Source organism: Dioscorea cayenensis, chromosome 17 (genome assembly GCF_009730915.1).
Source record: "Dioscorea cayenensis subsp. rotundata cultivar TDr96_F1 chromosome 17, TDr96_F1_v2_PseudoChromosome.rev07_lg8_w22 25.fasta, whole genome shotgun sequence".
NCBI lineage: Eukaryota > Viridiplantae > Streptophyta > Magnoliopsida > Dioscoreales > Dioscoreaceae > Dioscorea > Dioscorea cayenensis.
Window position 1 is genome coordinate 13,371,409 of NC_052487.1, and position 19,345 is coordinate 13,390,753.

The 19,345-nt window shown below is 40.6% G+C and overlaps 1 non-coding gene across 1 annotated transcript; it reads right to left on the reverse strand.

The window, feature by feature from the left end:
• Nucleotides 1-7,320: 7,320 nt before the first annotated feature.
• LOC120281522 lies at nt 7,321-7,427 on the reverse strand. Its single transcript, XR_005542662.1, has one exon. It is a non-coding gene; the product is annotated as a small nucleolar RNA R71 (small nucleolar RNA).
• Nucleotides 7,428-19,345: the final 11,918 nt, after the last annotated feature.

The window sequence follows — 19,345 nt, forward strand, 5'->3', positions numbered from 1 at the left end:
TTTTTATTGCTTTACATTTTATTGTGCTTGCATGCATACATTGAGGGCAATGCACATCTTAAGTGTGGGCGGGAGTTCACGTTACACATGATCTATATTTATGCTTTCATTGTTCATGGTCATGTAGCCAATGGCGGTTCACCTTAGTTGCAATGTTTGTATTATTAAATTTGGGAGAAGTTTTAACATTGAATGTTCTCATGCTCTAGTTTTGCTTGAATTTTTAGGAATTTTTACCCGATTGACACTTTGTTGCACTACTCACTCATTAAACCTTGTGGAAACTCAAGTTCAATGTTTAAGGGACTAAATTAGTTTGTTTCTTGTTCTAATTTTATTAAAAAAATAGTTGTTTGTTTTGTTGTGCATTGGGGGTGGAAAGAGCTACCATCTATGATGTATGAAGCTACTCTCATAAGTCAGATACTAGTTATACCCTAGTGAGAGAATGAGCTATCTCATGGGGTGAGTGAAAGGTACTACCCTGGTAGAAAGAGCTACCACCTCAAAAGTGGGAAAGCGACCTTAGCGGCCTCTTAGGAAAGGGCTACCTTAGAGGATGTGTGAAGCTACTACCATTTCTTTTGTTTTGTACATAAATAAGTCCCTTTCACTTTTTTCTTTGAGGAGTATAGGTGGGTTGACTTGAGTTAGTTTACACACACTTACAAGATATCAGGTTGTTGTCCTTTCTGATTCAAGTTTTTAGCTAGAGCATTGATTTTTCTTATTTGGTGTTGAAATTTTTCCTTACTTGTAGAATGCTTCCATTGCATGCTTTTGGTGAACCTAAGGCCAATCACTTCAAATTTTCCTTCTTATATGCTTTAATGTTTTATTTTTGCATGAGGACAAGCAAAAGCTTAAGTGTTTGGGAGTTTGATAAGTGCTTGTGTATAAGTAATATGAAGTATTCTTTTCTTACATTGAGCATTACTTTTCTCAGATTTTATTGCTTATTCTTGTGTATATGTATTCGTTTGTGCATGTATGGTTGTGGAGATAATTGTGGAAGAAAGGAACCAAAAGTAGATCGTGGATGCAATTTTTGATGAAGTTCTTGAATTAAACATATGTGAAGACACAAGTTGTGCTCAAAGACCTTTGGGTGTGTGCTAACCTCCATTGTGTTCAAGAAAATATACAAATTGGAGGGGCACAAAGGCAATCATACTCATGTGTTCGGACTTGAGCAGTACTAGCAAGATTTTATCAATGTGATTTCATTGTAGACGCAACGCGATCCACCGCATGGATGTGGGACCATTCATGTGGCCTCAATAAATAGTGTTGATTCGGTATTATTTTGGCGAAGAACCGTAGCACTTTATTGTTGTAAAATCACTATAGCAATTACTGTTCATAGCTGGTAGAAAACAGATTCCTGGAAATTCACACGTGCGTGTGGAAACTCCCCACGGCTGTGTGGATGTCCGATTCAAGCCCCTATAAAAGCCACCATTTCAGATTATTTTCCTATCTATTTTTCATCTTTCCCCCATCTTTGGAGGCGCTCGTGGCTAAGATTTGGAGAGGCTTTGGCTAGGTCTTTTTAATGGTTCTATGGCCTTTGACACCGTGTTCCTCTAGAAGATAGTTATTGGGGGAGCTTTCGTCGGCATTGATTCGGTGAGGTGTGCCCTAGGCTTGACGAGGAAACCCTTTGAGAAGACGAGGCAACTCCACAAGACCATCGATACAGACTACGAGAGGGGTTTACTTATGTGTTGCATACTTTTACATTCGATTTCATCATTGATTGTATCTTGCTCCATGGAGGGTTAAACCCCTAGCGGGTGCTTGGACTTGTAAACCCCAGGATAATTTTGTTTCATTGATCTTTCATTATGTTTCTTTAATTGATGTTTTTAATTGAGTTCCAACCTTGAATGCTTGTTGAATTGATTTTTCTTTAGAGTGATACTAGGGTTGAGTATCTATCTTGGTAATCCTTATAGATGAGTGACTCACCATGAGGGTTAGACAAAATTAGGTTGTAAAGGATCGAGAGGGTGAGTCGAGAGGTAGAAGAACGTCCTCTTTCCCTTCCGATGTGATTTATCCCACCTCTATGTTCCAAGAGTTCTTTGTTGTCACAATAGAGTGAAGTGCTAAGAGATAAACTCCACTGGGGCTTAGCTGTGCGAGCAACAGAGTGAAGTGTTGAAGTAATCCTTAGTGCTGGGGCTTAATTGTGACTAGGGTTCTTTCGCCTTGACCAAAGGGTTAGATCTATATTAGGGAATAGGGTTTATCACTTGGAATCCCCAAATCTTCATGCAACCAACACAGTGTGAGGCGTCAAGAGTATCCCTTTCCACCCGGTTATAGTGTGAGTGTTAGTCATGGTTGATCTTAGGTTTGGGACCGTGTGTCTTAGGATTTTCATGACTCATTAAACATCAATTAGGAGGCATAATGAGGAGTCTTGCACTTGAAACAATAGTCCTAGGTAAGCAATGTCTGGCTGCACCGTTTTTTATTGATTGCCTCTCCAATTATTCTATAGCATCTGTTTCTTTTTTTTTTTTACTTTTTTTCTATTTGCATTGACATTGTTCACAACACTCTTAAATCATTCTCACTATAGTTAAATAGCAATACTTGTGTTTCCAAGCACTATTCCTTATCGATACGACTACCCACTCACTAGGGTATTTTATTACTTTGACAACCCATGCACTCACACACGAGAGGGATGTGTCAATCGGCCATCTCGTCGCCCAACTGGATCTCCCGTGATGAACTCAAGTCCGGAAAATGTGACTAGCCAAACTTGAGATTCGACAAACGCTCGAATCAAACCTGATGTTCATGAATTGCGAACTTCATATGCTCTGGCAAGGGTCATACTGGCACTTGCTGGCCGCTTTCTTCAATCTGGGAGCCATTCATGAAAATTTTTGAAAAGAATTCATTAATTAAAACACAAAAACTAAATCTACAAAAATCCACACGGTCGTGTGGAAATTCCACACGCCCGTATGGATCCTCGGGGCACGACAATAGTGAGTCCGAAGCTTGCAAAAGATCTACAATACATTTTAAAAGCTTCTAAACACCTTATACAAACATCTACCAGCATTCTAAACATAATATTCAAGCAAAATCTACCACATTAATTAAAAGAAAAAAAGATTGGCGAAGTAAAGAGAAAGGGAAAGCTTATTAATGAAATGAGAATCAAAAGCTTTGAATACGGCTAGCAAACAAACAAAAAGCTCTATAAATAGACGGAGATAGGGTCGGGAGGTGAAAAGGGTGCATTCTTTGAGTGTGGAAACGATTAGAAATGAAGAGGCACAAATAGATATTAAAGAAAGGTCGTGGCTCTTTGTGTTCTGCACATCCAAACTGGCGTGTGGAAATTACCATCACCCGTGTGCCTCCACAAGGAAGCTTTATAGGGCATACACACTCCCTTGTGTGCTATCAGGATGGAAATTTTCACCTCTGAAGGCATCCACACGGCCGTGTGGAAATTACCCATGCTCGTGTGCCAGACCCATAAGGGCACCCACACGTCTCAGTGGCTTTTCTGTTCTCCTAAAAAATTTCTTTAAGTATTCCACACACCCTTGTGGAAATTCCACACGAGCGTGTGGAAGTTCACAGGGGGGGCTCATAGGAGAAGCCACGTGCCCTTGTGTGCTCTCAGGATAAAGAGTTTTCTTTGCAATGTTTCACACGGGCGTGTGGAAATTACCCACGCCAATGTGCCGCCCACTGAGTCATCCACAGGGGCAAACTCACGCCCCTATGTCTTCTCGGGATAGAGACCTTTAACTCTGTAGAGATCCACATCCCCTTGTGGAAATTCCACACGGGTGTGTGGCCATCACAAGGTTGCTCAAAGGGGCATTCACACACCCCTGTGTCTTCTTAGGATGGAGAAGTTGAGTTCTGAATAGAAACACACTCCCGTGTGAAAATTCCACACTTCCTGTGTTTTCTCTGGAATACTCATAAACCCTTCTGACTCTACAGAAAAAATTTTGTAACAACAAAATACTAAACGGAGTCTGCAAATACAATGGCTAACTGATTAGAGACTCACGAAAACACGCTCAAGCTACCTAAAACTTCACCAATCACATTAAAGAATAATAAAGCACCAATGATCCATAAGAAAACACGGCAATAGCATATAAAAATGAAGACACCAACACTAAAGCTTTTATTCATGCAAAAACTAAACTAAGACCTGGAAAAAAAGTAAAGACTTGGGTTGCCTCCCAAGAAGCACTTGTTTAACGTCACTAAGCTTGATTTACCTGTCCTCACCTCATGGAGGTTCATGAAGAAAGAATACCTCCTTGTCATTGTTACTAACCTTACCACCAAAGTATGGTTTGAGCTTTGAGCCGATGCCCATTCGCCTTAAATGTACCTTTCTCTGATGAGTAATTTCAACCACTCCTTGGGGTGATACTTGAGTTACAGTCCCAAACCATCTAGACCTAAGCTTCCTTGGAAACAACTGTAAATGAGAATTGAACAATAAAACCTGATCACCTTCCTTGAACTTCATTGGCATCTTGATATGCTTGTCATTCCACTTCCAAATTTTTTCCTTGTAAATTCTAGTATTCTCATATGCCTTTAACCTCTATTCATCTAATTCATTTAGATGAAGCATTCTTTGTTCCCCCGCTTTGCTCATGTCAAAATTCATTGCCTTGATTACCCAGTATGCTTGTGTTCAAGTTCTACAGGCAAGTGGCACGATTTACCGTAGACCAAGTTATAGGGAGTGGTCCATATTCGAGTCTTGTACCTTGCTCGGTGAGCCCAAAGTGTATCATCCAAGCGTTCTGACCAATCCCGCTTTTCCTGTTCCACTAATTTTGTTAGGATCCTCTTAAGCTCTCTATTAGTGACCTCTACTTGACCACTAGTTTGCTTGCGGTAAGGAGTAGCCAGGCGATGATGCACTCCAAAATGCTTCAATACCTTTTTAAGCTAAGTGTTACAAAAATGAGTTCCTCGATCACAGATAATAATCCGTGGGGTTCGAAATCGGGCGAAAAGCCTTTTTAAAAATTTCACCACAGTTCTAGCATCATTAGTAGGTAGAGCTTGAGCTTCCACCCATTTGGGGACATAATCGACCGCCAGCAAAATATATTGATTACCATTAGATTTTGGAAACGGTAACATGATGTCAATACCTGATAAGTGTCTAAATGTAGGTGTTTTCGTATATATATTGTATTCACTTTGCATGTATTTTGTGAGGTTTGATGCCTGTTTTGCGCTTAATTGTCTATTATTTGCTTTGCAGGGCATAAGGAAGCCATGGAGAACAAGAAGATATCATTTAGGCGAAAAGAGAAGAAAACAGGAATTTCATACCACCCCCATACTACTCAGTATGGGGGCCGTATGCATTGTAGCAGCGGAATGATTTGGAGTTGTCTGCCCAGATTTACATACTACAGAGTATACAAGGCCGTATGAAGGCCATATGCACCCTGTATGAAATGCGAATCTAGGGTTTTCAAGTGCTATACAACCCCATACGACCCCTATACGGCCCGTATGTCATGGGGGTATAAATACTAACTTTTAGGGCAGAACAAGGGACTTTTTCTGGGAATATTTTGAGAGATCACTTGAGAGGCTTTGGGTGACCTTGGGAAGGAGAAGAAGGGCAAGGAATCTAAGAGATCATTCAAGGCCAAGGTCCAAGACTCTCAAGGCAAGAAGGCAACATCATTCAAAGGGAGATCTACCACGATTTGAAGGAAGAAGACCCACAGCTAGAGGAAGCGTCATTCAGCATTCCTTTGGTAGGGAAAGCATCATTCGGCACATTTTCTACCTCCTCCTCCACTATTTCATCTAGGAGTGTCATTTATGCTTTTTTTTTGTGTTTCACTTGATTGTATTACTTATTGTGGGACGATGACACACTAGACCCCCAACGCCATCGGGTGTTGGTGAACCTTGGGGGGTTTTATCATGTATTTTGGATGATTACTTGTTAATTCCATGCTTGGGTAATTTTAAGATTTAATCCATTGTTTTCGTGCTAGGTGCTATACTAAGGAGAAATCCGTAGCTCTTTTATGAGTGATGCATGTAGGTGTGACTTGCTCGCATGTATTAGATCATGAATGGATTAGAAGGGGATACTTGTATCATCACGCTGAGAAATTGGGTGTTGGTAGCCCTCAATGTTAGGTTAAGCTGAAGAAGAGTAGGTTTACTCCTATTTGAGATTTCCTTGTGCTTAATGCAATCGTCGGAATGTGAATTTGGATGAAATTCCTATCTATGTTCGTATGTGATTAGGGTTCAATCACCAAGAAATTGGGGTTGTTCTAATCTAGAAATCTCTTGGTCCACTTTACCCTTGCATCTTTTAACCATCATCCATGTTTCATGATAACCCCTCAAGGTGATCCACATCCATAGGCCTTTGCATTACATTGAATTTCTTGCTTGCTCATTACTTGTTCTCTCTAACTTGTGGATAATCTTTTTTTTAGTTTTAATTGCACCTAGTAAAGTAAATTCCATCACTTGAGATCTTAGGCTAGATATAGCTCGAGAAGGAGTAATAGGAGACCCTTTGCCCCGTGGAATACAGTCCTCGTGTCTTCGCACGAGGTATTGCTTGGTGATCCCGTACACTCGCTTAGAAGCAATCATGTTTTTGGCGCTGTTGGCGGGGACCTTTAAGGAATTCTAGGAAACTTTTAGATTATTACTCTAGCAATTTCACTATTTACTCATTTTTATCGTTATTTTTCTTTTCCTTTGATCTTGGTATTTTTTCTTGGTTTTGCAAGTTACTGTGCATGACACGTTCAAATCCATCGACCTTGATTACACCTGATATTGAGATTGAAAGAACTTTGCATCAGAGACTGAGAGAAGTTGGTGAAGGGTCGGGTACATAGAACATTGAAATTGAGGATAGAGAGTCTTCAATCATGGCCGAAGAGTGATGCACTTTATCCGAATATGAAAGACCTCAATCACGGGTGATGAGTTTAGTGTTCAAGCACCATCCGTGGCATCCAACAACTTTGAAATTAAAGCAAGTACAATCGGCATGGTCCAGAACTCGGTTCAATTCAATGGTCTTGCAAATGAGGATGCACATGACCACCTTTCCCGGTACCTCCAAATTTGCTCTACATTCAAGATTAATGGGGTGTCGGACGATGCTATCCATTTGAGGCTATTTCCATTCAGTTTGAGAGATGGGCATATCGTTGGGTTACATCATTATCTCCGGGATCTATAAAAACATGGAAGGATATGGTTGAGAAGTTCCTTGGGAGGTATTTTCCACAAAGCAAAGCGGCCAAGTTGAGACAAGAAATTTTAGCCTTTAAACAAGGGGAGTCTGAAACATTGTTTGAAGCCTATGAAAGATTCAAGGATCTCCTTAGAAGGTGCCCACATCACGGTTTTGCCTCATGGATGTGTATACAAATCATTTACAACGGGATGAATTATGCTAGTCGCCAACTCATTGATGCCGGAGCGGGTAGTTCCCTTAGCAACAAGTATCCCGACGAGGCCGAGCAATTACTTGAGTCTATGGCGAGCAATGAATCACATTGGGCCTCAAGAGGATCTTCACAAAAGACTGTTGGGCTTTATGAAGTGAGTAGCAATGATGCCTTGGCTGCAAAGATTGATGTGTTAACATGAAAGCTTGATTTTTTTATGGGCAGTAGTTCGAAGCCAGAATCAGTCTTGAGTTGTAGCACTTGCGGTGGTGGGCATGGTGCAGCCCAATGTGCTATTGCTAGCTCCTCTGTCACTTCTATAGAGAATGTCGACTATATTGGGGGGCAACGAAATCAAGGGAACCCGTACAGCTCAACTTACAATCCGGGGTGGAAGAACCACCCAAATTTTTCATGGAACCAAGGCCAACAACAAGAGGTGCACAACCTCAAAGATCTCAATTTCAACAACCGGCCTTTGAGAAGAAATTTACTAATGAAGAGGTCCTTGCCAAGTTCATGCTCAGTACTAATGACAGGTTCAATAGCTTAACTAGTAGTATGGATGCACAATTTGGCAAGGCTAATGCTCAGCTCACTCAGCACGCCTAACAGTTCAGTGAGATAGGTTCTGTCTTGAGAAACCTCCAAGCTTCGATAAAGTCACTTGAGCATCGAGTAGGAGAACTCATGAAGGCAAATTTTGAATATCCTCTAGGGTGTCTTCCAAGTAACATGGAAGACAATCCAAGGGAGCACTTGAAGGCCATTGCTCTTAGAAGTGGGAGACAAGTGGAGACAAGGGTCGAAGTTACCCAAGTGTCAAGAAAAGTGGGGTAGTCTCCGGGGAAGACCCCAAGCTAGTTGAAGAAAATAGTGAAGACAAAAATCAAGGAAGGAACGACAAGCCCCAACAACAAGGACCAACAAATCATCCGAGTACGAGCATCCAATCCCTTATCCAACCAGATTGAAGCATGACAAGGAGGATGTTCACTTCAAAAAATTCTTCAAACAACTCCATTTGAACATCCCAATAGTTGAAGCATTGACTCAAATGCCGAAATATGCCAAGTTTTTAAAAGAGCTCCTCACAAACAAGAGAAAGTTGGATGAAGAGGGCACGGTTGCACATATGGGAATTGCTTGAAGGTGGAGTCCAAGAAAATGCTATAGCGGACACGGGGGCTAGCATAAACGTCATGCCCTACACCATGTATTCGAAACTTGGTTTGGATGAGTTAAGGCCCACGAGGATGACCTTACAATTGGCGGATCGATCAACAAGGAAACGTCATGGGATTCTTGAAGATGTGATTGTCCGAGTGGACAAATTTGTTTTTCCTGTGGATTTTGTCATCATGGACATAGATGAGGATGTGGAGATACCACTGATTCTTGGCCGACCATTCATCAGTACCTCGGGTGCCCAAATTGATTTGAAAGGAGGGAAGTTAACACCAAGAGTCGGAGAAGAAGAAGTGGTGTACACTTTGCCGGCTGCTATGAAACATTCTTTAAATCATGATGACACACTTTACTTCATTGATGAAACTGAAAGGTTGATTTCTGATTATGTGTAGGAGGTGTGCTCGATCAACACATTGGATGAGTATTTGGGAGAGTTAGAGAATGAAGAACAAGAAGAACCACACTACCATCGTTAAATTCACAACTTGAAGCAACCAAAAGAGAAGGTATCATGTACCAACGCCAAGGAAAAAGAGAAAAAAAAAAAGTCATTTGTGAAGAAAATGTTGAGGGAGATTCATGGGAGAAAAAGGAAACGTACCAAGCTTCATCATCCCACATCTCAAGGAAGGAAGGTAAATTTTTCACCACTCTCTACCCATGAACAATTCAAAGTCTTTTCAATGTTGTCACTGAATTTACCTGGAAGAAACAACACAACAAAGGGAAATGGAGGTGGTTTCAACCTCTTTGAACCCCCATGAGGTAAGGAATCAGGTACATCAGGCTCGTGACGTTAAACAAGCGCTTCTTGGGAGGCAACCCAAGCATTCGGGGGTGTTTTCTTACATTTTTCGTATTCTACATCTTAGTTCATTTCAATTTTCGTATTTCTTAGACTTGTTTTGTCTTTGAATAAGTTCATGCTCACACACTTGGCACATTGGTCTCATCATTTTAATTGTGCTGTATTTGTGCAACTCCTTGAGAAACTCATGTTTAGGTGTTAATTTATGTGCTAGATCGTTATTTTATTTATTTCATTCATTTTTTGGAGAAGTTTTTGACCTTGCCATACCATTTTTACATGATTAGGAGCAGGTTCTTGATGTTTTGAAGGTTTTTAAAAGCTATACGATGATACTGGGGAGTATGGGGGTCGTCTGAGATGAACACAGAGCAATTCAGAGGCTCTGTGGCATGTCAGATGGGTCCCAGATGGCCCCCATACGAGGCCGTCTGAGATGGCCAGATTTCTTAGCCGAGAGGGGCTTCTCGGCCCCATACGGCCCCCATACGGGGCCGTATGGGCCGGCCCCTTTATAACCCCCGCCCTCCCGCCTTTCTCTCTCTCTCTTCCACTCTCTCTTTTCTCTCATCTTTCCACCAAATTTCTCTCTTCTTTCTCGCTCATTTCTTGGTCAAATATTCTCATTTTTCCTCCTAAAACTTCTCCCAATCCATTAGAGACTTTGATCTATTGGTTTCCCTCGAGTTTAAAGCTTGTTTTCTCAAGATTTCGTTGGTATGCTTTTTCAATGCCCTAGTTTTATCTTTTTCATTTCTTGGGCATTATTGGAGATTTTGGGTGGGATTTATTTAGCATTTTTCTTGGTTTGGATGATGTGAATGTCATGGATGAATTTTCATTCAAATTTATGTAAAAAGTTTTTGATTCTATGAAGATGGGGGAAACTCTTGCCGCATGAATAGTGAACATACGGCCTCATTCGGCCGTATGACCTCAAAAATTCAATTTTTCATTCGTTTCCTCTATCTTTTGCATTTTATTTTGATTTATCTTGTATCCCTATGAGCTTGAACAAGGTGTGTCTTCATTGTAGGGATGCCTTACACTAAAAGACTCACCTCCAAGCGCCCAAGAACCACTACACCCTCATCTACACCCGATGAACCCGTCTTCAAGTTAGCCCATCATCGAGAGAGATATGATAGATTGAAGACAAAGCCATTTGGGACATTGTGCTATATTGATTGGGGGCTTGTGGAGAACCTTGGGATAGCAAATCAAGTCAAGGAGTGGTTATCACATAATTGTTGGGACAAGCTTTTTGCCATAAACGAGCCAACCTTTCGCCAATTAACCTTGGAAGTTTTGAGTACATTCGAGGCACGACAAGATGGACAATCCGTGTGGGATAGGAAATGTATCACCATCCACATTCAAGATTTTGGAAAAAAGCGTACTATGCACCACTTGGACTTTGCTAAGTACTTGGGGATCTATGATGATGAGTTTATCAATTCCATGCCCGGTACACATCTTATGCTTGATTTCCCAAGTGAAGTGGGGAGAAGCAACTATTGGGCGACCTTGGCAGGTAGTGATCAGACCCGAAAGACCTGGTGCATGACAGACCCGACACCAGATTCATTCATGCTTTGATTGCTCGTTCTATTTGGGGCTGGGCCAATAGCAAGGGGCTGGTCACTCAAGCTGATATTTACATGATGTATGGCATTTTCGAGCGGTGCCCTAGTCACCTTGGCCACCTTGTCGCCGACGCATTTCTTCACCTGGGCTCATATACCTGATTAGGATCTATATTTGCTGGGCCCTATGTGACTAGATTGATCTGTGCCATGGGTTTATTTGAGCAGACACGAGGTATGATCGTTGTAGGGGGTGCGGCACCCCTCGTGAAGGACCCTGTACGGGCGATTGGCCTGGTGGTGAGTGAGCATGTGAGTGGTAGACCCACACGTCACAAGGCCACTGGTGAGTCTAGTCAGCGACAGACAGAGCACACAGAGTCAGAGCCTGAGGGCGCGCCTGTCCCCACTCCCAGTACTACATCATTACCTGACTTCGACATGAGACTGAGGGGGATTGAGGGAGAGGTTCAGGCTGTGCGTCAGGAGCAGCGTGAGATTCGTGGCCAGCTTCACCAGATCATTGAGGGACAGTGCCGACTCGAGGCAGATTTTCACCATTTCATCACCTCGTACTATGGCTCATCCTCACACAGTATGACTCCTCCTTTTGCCGCTATGTCACCACCACCGGCACCAGATTATGATGAGTAGCAGCCTGTTTGGGCATGGACACCTATTATTTACTTTAGTTTACTTTGTTTTATGTTTTGTATTTTGTTGAGTTGGTATGGTTCTTACCCTACCGACTTGTGGTGTCAAACTTTATTTTCTTTTCATTTTTGTGTTTTGTTGACTACTCCCTAGTTTCTCCCTTGTGTTTGTATTGGTAAATTTTTGTGTAATGATGATGTACGCTTTCTGCCTCGCAGGGCATTGAGCGAATTTGGTGAGCTTTCCTAGTTTTTAATGGAGGTCGGACGAGACATGAATTGTTCACCACAACTTTTGTTGAGTCATACCTCACGACGAGCCCAAGTTGAACCGGGGAAGTTGATTTTCACCCTCCTCTATTATTTGCATTGCTTCATCTCAAATGTTTTTCATGATTAGTGTATATTGAGGGTAGTGTACAACACTAAGTGTGGGGATGGGTGTATTTCATGTATTAAGACCATTGTTTACATGCTAGTGTTACCTATGATGGCTTTATTCATTCTTGTAAGATTCTTTTAACTTGGATTAATGGTTGATGTGAGTTACTTATTTCTATGCTTTATTGAATCCTATTTTACCCCTAGTATTATCATGTTCACTGAATTTTTTGTCGATGCCCTGGGAATAGCCAATGTGACTACTCTAACTCTTTTGTATATAGAACACACTACTTTGAGTACTTGGCCTTAAAACACTAAGTTCTACCCTTCAATGTTTTGTTAAGAACTTCTAAGTCTTATTGAGCTAATCCGAGTTTTGTGTCATGAAGAGTACTCTGAAGATGTGATCTAGGGTGAATATGAAAAAGAAAAAAAATGAGTCTTTGTCAGTATTCCTCTGCTATTAAAGAATGAATGCGTCTATGTAGACTGTAATCGAGTAGTTTGGTGGCTCTTGTGCCTAACCAGCATGTGCACCCTCCAAAAAGATTTCAAAATAATGTTGGTGCAGTCTATGTTAGTAGGACTCGAAAAAAAAATGAATGATGAAGTGAAAATAAAAACCCTAGTGATCTTTTTGAGTACTTACCAAAAGTTTTGAGAAGATAGTGGATTTAGTTTCGAGCTATAGAATTAGAAGGATCTTACTTGGCCATTGAAGTTGCACTTAGTAGTTTAAGGCTTAGTATTCTTTGTAAGTGGAGTGAGTAGCATCTAGAGCTGTACTGATTGAAGTCCTTAAGCTAGACCAGATCAGGGCAAATGAGATATAAGATTCACTTGCACGGCATAGACATATAAGGGGTGAGACAGGATATTTTTAATATGCTTATTGACTATAACTCAACATTTATTTATCATTGTCCATTGCTTTTGGAGTCCTATATTTGCTTGATGCCAGAGGTAATGCATTTAGCCACTTTTCAGTCTCTTTGTTTTTCATGAGTTGATTGCTTGGGGATAAGCAACGCTTAAGTGTGGGGATATTGGATAAGTGTCTAAATGTAGGTGTTTTCATATATATATCGTATTCACTTTACATGTATTTTGTGAGGTTTTATGCCCATTTTGCGCTTAATAATCTATTATTTGCTTTGTAGAGCATAAGGAAGCCATGGAGAACAAGAAGATATCATTTAGGCGAAACAAGAAGAAAACATGAATTTCATACCACCACCATACTTCCCAGTATGGGGGCCATATGCACTATAGCAACGGAATGACTTTGGAGTTATCTACCCAGATTTCCATACTACCCAGTATACAGGCCTGTATGGAGGTCATATACACCCCGTATGAAACACGAATATAAGGTTTTTAAGTGCTATACGACCCCCATATGACCCCTATACGGCCCGTATGTCATGGGGGGTATAAATACTGACTTTTAGGGCATAACAAGGGACTTTTTCTGGGCAAATTTTGAGAGACCACTCGAGAGGCTTTGGGCGACCTTGGGAAGAAGAAGAAGGGAAGGAAGCTAAGAGATCATTCAAGGCCAAGGTCCAAGACACTCAAGGCAAGAAGGCAACATCATTCAAAGGGAGATCTACCACGATTTGAAGAAAGGAGACCCGCAGCTAGAGGAAGCATCATTCGGCATTCCTTTGGCAGCGAAAGCATCATTCGGCACATTTTCTACCTCCTCCTCCACTATTTCATCTAGGGAGTGTCATTTGTGCTTTTCTTTTTTGTTTCACTTGATTGTATTGCTTGTTGTGGGATGATGACACACTAGACCCCCAAGGCCACCGGGTGTTGGTGAACCTTGGGGGGGTTTTATCATGTATTTTGGATGATTACTTGTTAATTCCATGCTTGGGTAATTTTGAGAATTAATCCATTGTTTTCATGCTAAGTGCTATACTAAGGAGAAATCCGTAACTCTTTTATAAGTGATGCATGTAGATGTGACTTGCTCGCATGTATTAGATCATGAATGGATTAGAAGGGGATACTTGTTACATCACGCTGAGAAATTGGGTGTTGGTAGCTCTCCATGTTAGGTTAAGGCGAAGAAGAGTAGGTTTACTCCTATTTGAGATTTCCTTGTGCTTAATGCAATTGTAGGAATGTGGATTTAGAAGAAATTCCTATCTATTTTCGTATGCGATTAGGGTTCAATCACCGAGAAATTTGGGTTGTTCTAATCTAGAAATCTCTTGGTCCACTTTACCCTTGCATCTTTTAATCATCATCCATGTTTCATGATAACCCCTCAAGGAGATCCACATCCATAGGCCTTTGCATTGCATAGAATTTCTTGCTTGCTCATTACATGTTCTCTCTAACTTGTGGATAATCTTGTTTTAGTTTTAATTGCACCTAGTAAAGTAAATTCCATCAATTGAGATCTTAGGCTAGATAATAGCCCAAGAAGGAGTAATAGGAGATCCTTAGCCCCATGGAATACGATCCGTTTGTCTTCGCACGAGGTATTACTTGGCGATCCCATACACTTGCGGGGAAGCAATCAATACCCCACACATAATATGCTTCGCAAAATTGCATCGGATTCTAAGGCAATTTATCCCATCAAAAAGGATTCCTTGCTTTTTGACAACTGTCACATTGAAGAACAAACTGTTGTCCATCCTGAAACAAAGTTGGCCAATAAAACCCGGCAGCCAAGTCTTTCTCAGTAGTCCTACTTGAAGCATAATGCCCTCCTACCGGTCTTGAGTGACAATGTGCAAGGATGTCCCATTCTTCTTCCAGTGATACATATCTCTAGACCACATTATCTGCACAAATGTGAAACAGGAATGGATTATCCCAAAAATAATTTTTTAAATAACTAAAGAACTTTTCTTCTGTTGGAAAGTGAGTCCTTGCTTAAGAAGTTTCCTAACAAGTAATTTGAAATATTCACAAACCATGGAGTGTCACTTGATGCTGAACTCTGGACTGAAAATAAATGCTCCTCTGGAAAGAAATAGTCTGCAACAACATTTTCAGTACCCCTCTTATCTTTTATCTCCATATCAAACTCTTGCAAAAGCAAAATCCATCAAATCAACCTTGGTTTAGCATCAGCCTTGTTCATGAGATAATGAAGTACTGAGTGATCTGTGAATATAATGACCGTAGATAAGATAAGATACAGTCTGAACTTGTCAAAAGCAAACACAACTGCTAATAACTCTTTCTCTATACAAGTGTAGTTCTCTTGAGCACTTGTGAGAGTCTTGATAGCATAATATATAGGTTGGAACTATTTACCCTTCTTCTACCCCAAAACAGCTCCAATAGCATAATCACTTGCATCGCACATGAGCTCGAATGGTTTGTTCCAATCCGGTGTGATCAAAATTGGTGCTTGAACTAATTTTTCCTTCAGCAAGTTAAAAGCAACCAAACAATCGAAAAATCCTTGATGAACCGCCTGTAGAAACCTGTATACCCCAAGAATCTACGAACTCCTTTCACATTTGTTGGTGGATGAAGTTTATCTATGACTTTAATCTTCACCTTGTCTACTTCTATCCCCATTTGAGAAATGTTGTGACCAAGGACAATGCCTTCTTGGACCATGAAGTGACATTTATCCCAATTAATAACAAGATTTGTATCCTTACATCTCACCAATACTCTCTCCAAATTTCTTAAACAAATGTCAAAGGAATCTCCAAACACTGAGATGTCATCCATGAACACCTCAATGATATCCTCTAAAAGATGATCAAAAATAGTAGTCATGCAACGTTGGAATATCGCTGGTGCATTGCATAATCCAAAAGGCATTCTTCTATAAGCAAAAGTAGCATAGGGATAAGTAAATGTTGTCTTCTCTTGGTGTTTTGGGGGGATAGGAATATGAAAATATCCTGACATACCACCAAGAAAGCAATAAAACTTATGCCTAGCCAATCGTTCCAACATCTGATCAATAAACTGCAAAGGAAAATGATCCTTTCAAGTTGCATCATTTAACCTCCTGTAATCAATGTAAACGTGCCAACCTATAACTGTCATGGTCAGAATTAATTCATTTCTTTTATTTCTCACCACTATCATCCTTCTTTTCTTCTGTACTACTTATGTTGGACTCACCCAAGCACTATAAGAGATGGGGTAAATTATTCCTGCATCCAATAGTTTTACCACCTCTGCCTAGACAACTTCCTTCATGTTCGGGTTCAATCTTCTCTGAGGTTGAATCTCAGACTTGTAATTGTCCTCCATGAGGATTTTATGAGTGCAAAATGAGGGATTGATGCCTTTTATATCAGAAATCTTCCAAGCAATGGCCGATTTATGTCTCTTCAACATGTTCACAAGCTTGTCCTTCTGATCTGTAGAGAGATTTAAGGCTACAACAACAAGGAGCTTTGACCCTTTTGCTAGAAAAGTATACTCCAAATGTTTAGGTAACACCTTGAGTTCCAAATTAGGTGGCTCTTCGATGGATGGTCACAATCTGTTCTCCTTTAGTCTATCAATCTCCTTGAACTCCGCTGAATCTTGCTCAAGGACATTGTCTGAATTGCCTTCTTACGCTTGTGGGTCTGAATGATCTTCAACAATCTCCACATTTTCTACCTCACAAGTTTCATTTGTTTTCCTTGAAACCCCCAACAAAAAAATTTAATGACTTTGTTCTTGATAGAAGGAATCGAACTGAGTGAGTACACTTTCCAAACTTATTTCCAAATGATAACTCATAGATGACAGTGCCAACTTTTCAAACTGATCCAAAACAGTGACTTGTTCACAATTCTGATCCTGAACATCATTGATGTGATCAATAACCGAATCTTATGAAGAGTAGCTAATCATGAGTTGCTCTTGCATGAAACAACATGAAGTGGATTGTATTGCAACGAAGTGCATCTTCTATTCCATGTCTTTAACCATTCCATTGATCATATCAAATAATTTGGTTGTGATGATTATCTTCTCTGCAATTAAAGAAAGAAAGCAAATCAGAGCGATGGAAGAATAAGAAAGTGTGAAATAGAATAAGTGATGAATAGCTAAAATAGCAAAGTGCAAATGCTTCCAAAATGCCTATTCCTCGGCAACGGCACCAAAAACATGACATACCCCTAGCGTGTGTACCACAAGTGCATGGGTCGTCGAAGTAATAAAATACCCCGGTGAGTGGGTAGTCAAATCCACAGAGAATAGTTGCTCTAAAACACAAAGTATTGCTATTTAGCTAGAGGGAAAATTAATTTGTGATGTTGCTTCAAAAATTAATGCAAATAAAAGTAAAAGAGAGAAGAGAAATCAAGAGGAATAAAGAGAGGTAATCGATGGTAAAATGGGGTACTCTGACAATGCTCACCCTAGGACTATTGCTTCAAGTACGACACTAATATTACGCCTCCTTATTGAAGTTTAATGAATCTTGGAGATCCAAAGACACACCGTCCCAAACCTAAGTTCAACCGTGACTAGTTCTTTACACTTTGCCCCAGCGGAAATGGATACTCTTGATTTGTTTTTCACAAGTGCACGGGTCGCACGCAAGTAATAAAGTGGTACCCCATAAGGGGTAGGGTTATCAAACATCATGGACTAAACTAAAAATATTCATTTAACACTAATCTCTAGTGAATAATGAATAGGTGATGAGATTAAATAAATGGAAAAACAGTTTAAAAGAGAAAAGGAAAAGAGAATGGATAGAGATAAAAGGCAATTGGATTAGGTGTCAACAGAAGAGAACAATGCCCGGGGATATTCCCTCTGCACTCAGTAATACTCACTCACTCTCAAGGTTTACCAGGTACATTCTTGAGTTCTAATGTGTGCTCAAAAGCAATGAAGCATCTGTGGTCCTTAATTATACCAAGTTCTACTAAGGTAACTATGGTTTCATGCACATCAAGTTTTGCAATGACACAAGTCACCATAACTATGGCAATCCACACACAGAGTTTTACCTAAGTAATTGTGCAACTCAAACACATCAAGTTATACAACCACAAGATTAAACACAAGAACCAAAAGAACTCCGTAAATCATGAAAAGTAAAAGTGTTTAAGCATACAAAGTAGCAAAGTTCCATCCTCGGGGGACCGTGGCCGTCTAGCCCCTCATGGGTGGGTACAACATGAAGGAGATAAAAATAGATCTAGAAAAAGGAGATGTGACTCCCCTCTCTTTGAGAATTACCCCCAATGTTGAGCTTGTTTTGCTAACACCACTTCCCTTGTGCCTCCAACTCACTCCTTTACACCTTAGAAGGTGTGGATAAGCTTGATCTTCACCCTCATCAAAGTCTTCCCGGTGGAGAAGAAGATCCCCAAACAATGATAATAATGAAACAATAAAAACTAGAGTTATAAAGAGGGATTTTGTGCTCGACACAATCTGCGCACGCTCATGTCCAAACGGTGTCATGTCAGGAGAAAGTTGAGTATAAAGGAGTGTCTCTGCCTGGAAAGTTCCGTGAAAGGGACACGATTGTGTCCTGACCATGCGATGTTGTGACATGATCATGTTAGGGGCACCCAGTCAGTGTCAACAATTCTTCGCTAAAATCACCCTTGGCCTGGGATTTTTGGAGGCATGGACATGGTCGTGTCCTGACCATGTCAATCTTGAAAGTGTCCTTCTATACAGAATTCTTGCTGGATCAACATTGGGGCTGAGAACTTCGGACGGTATGACACGAGTGTGTCTAGCCCGTGTCAAGCTTGAGTACTTGAACTCCTTTTGAATATCTTATTGTTTTCTTCCTGAATTCACTCCAAAATGTATTGAGCCCCCAAATTCTACACATATGACAAAAATACCCATAATAGCAATACTCATGTATATAATTAAACTTGATAACAAGCAAAATGATGAACTAAGGATATGAAAAGATGTATACAAAGTGCACTCATCAAATACCCCTACACTTGAATTGTTGCTTGTCCTCAAGCAACCACCAAACACACAATCGTAAAGGAGGTGAGTGTAATGTTTCCGATCTCAGGGTAAAGGTGATGAAAGATTTAAATAGAGGGGAACCACAGGTGTTAGTAAAGACATGAATGCACCAAGAATGACTATACTCCCACTTACCAAAACCTCGTGCGTGTGTGTTTAAAAACCTACTCATGTCCTCCACCGTCAACAAAATTTACAAAAGGCACTAAATTTTATAGGTAGTAGCTTCATACACACTAGATGTAGCCTTTTCCCCCGGTAGGCCATCAAATGTACATTTGTGATGCCCAAAATTTGATTACTTGACAC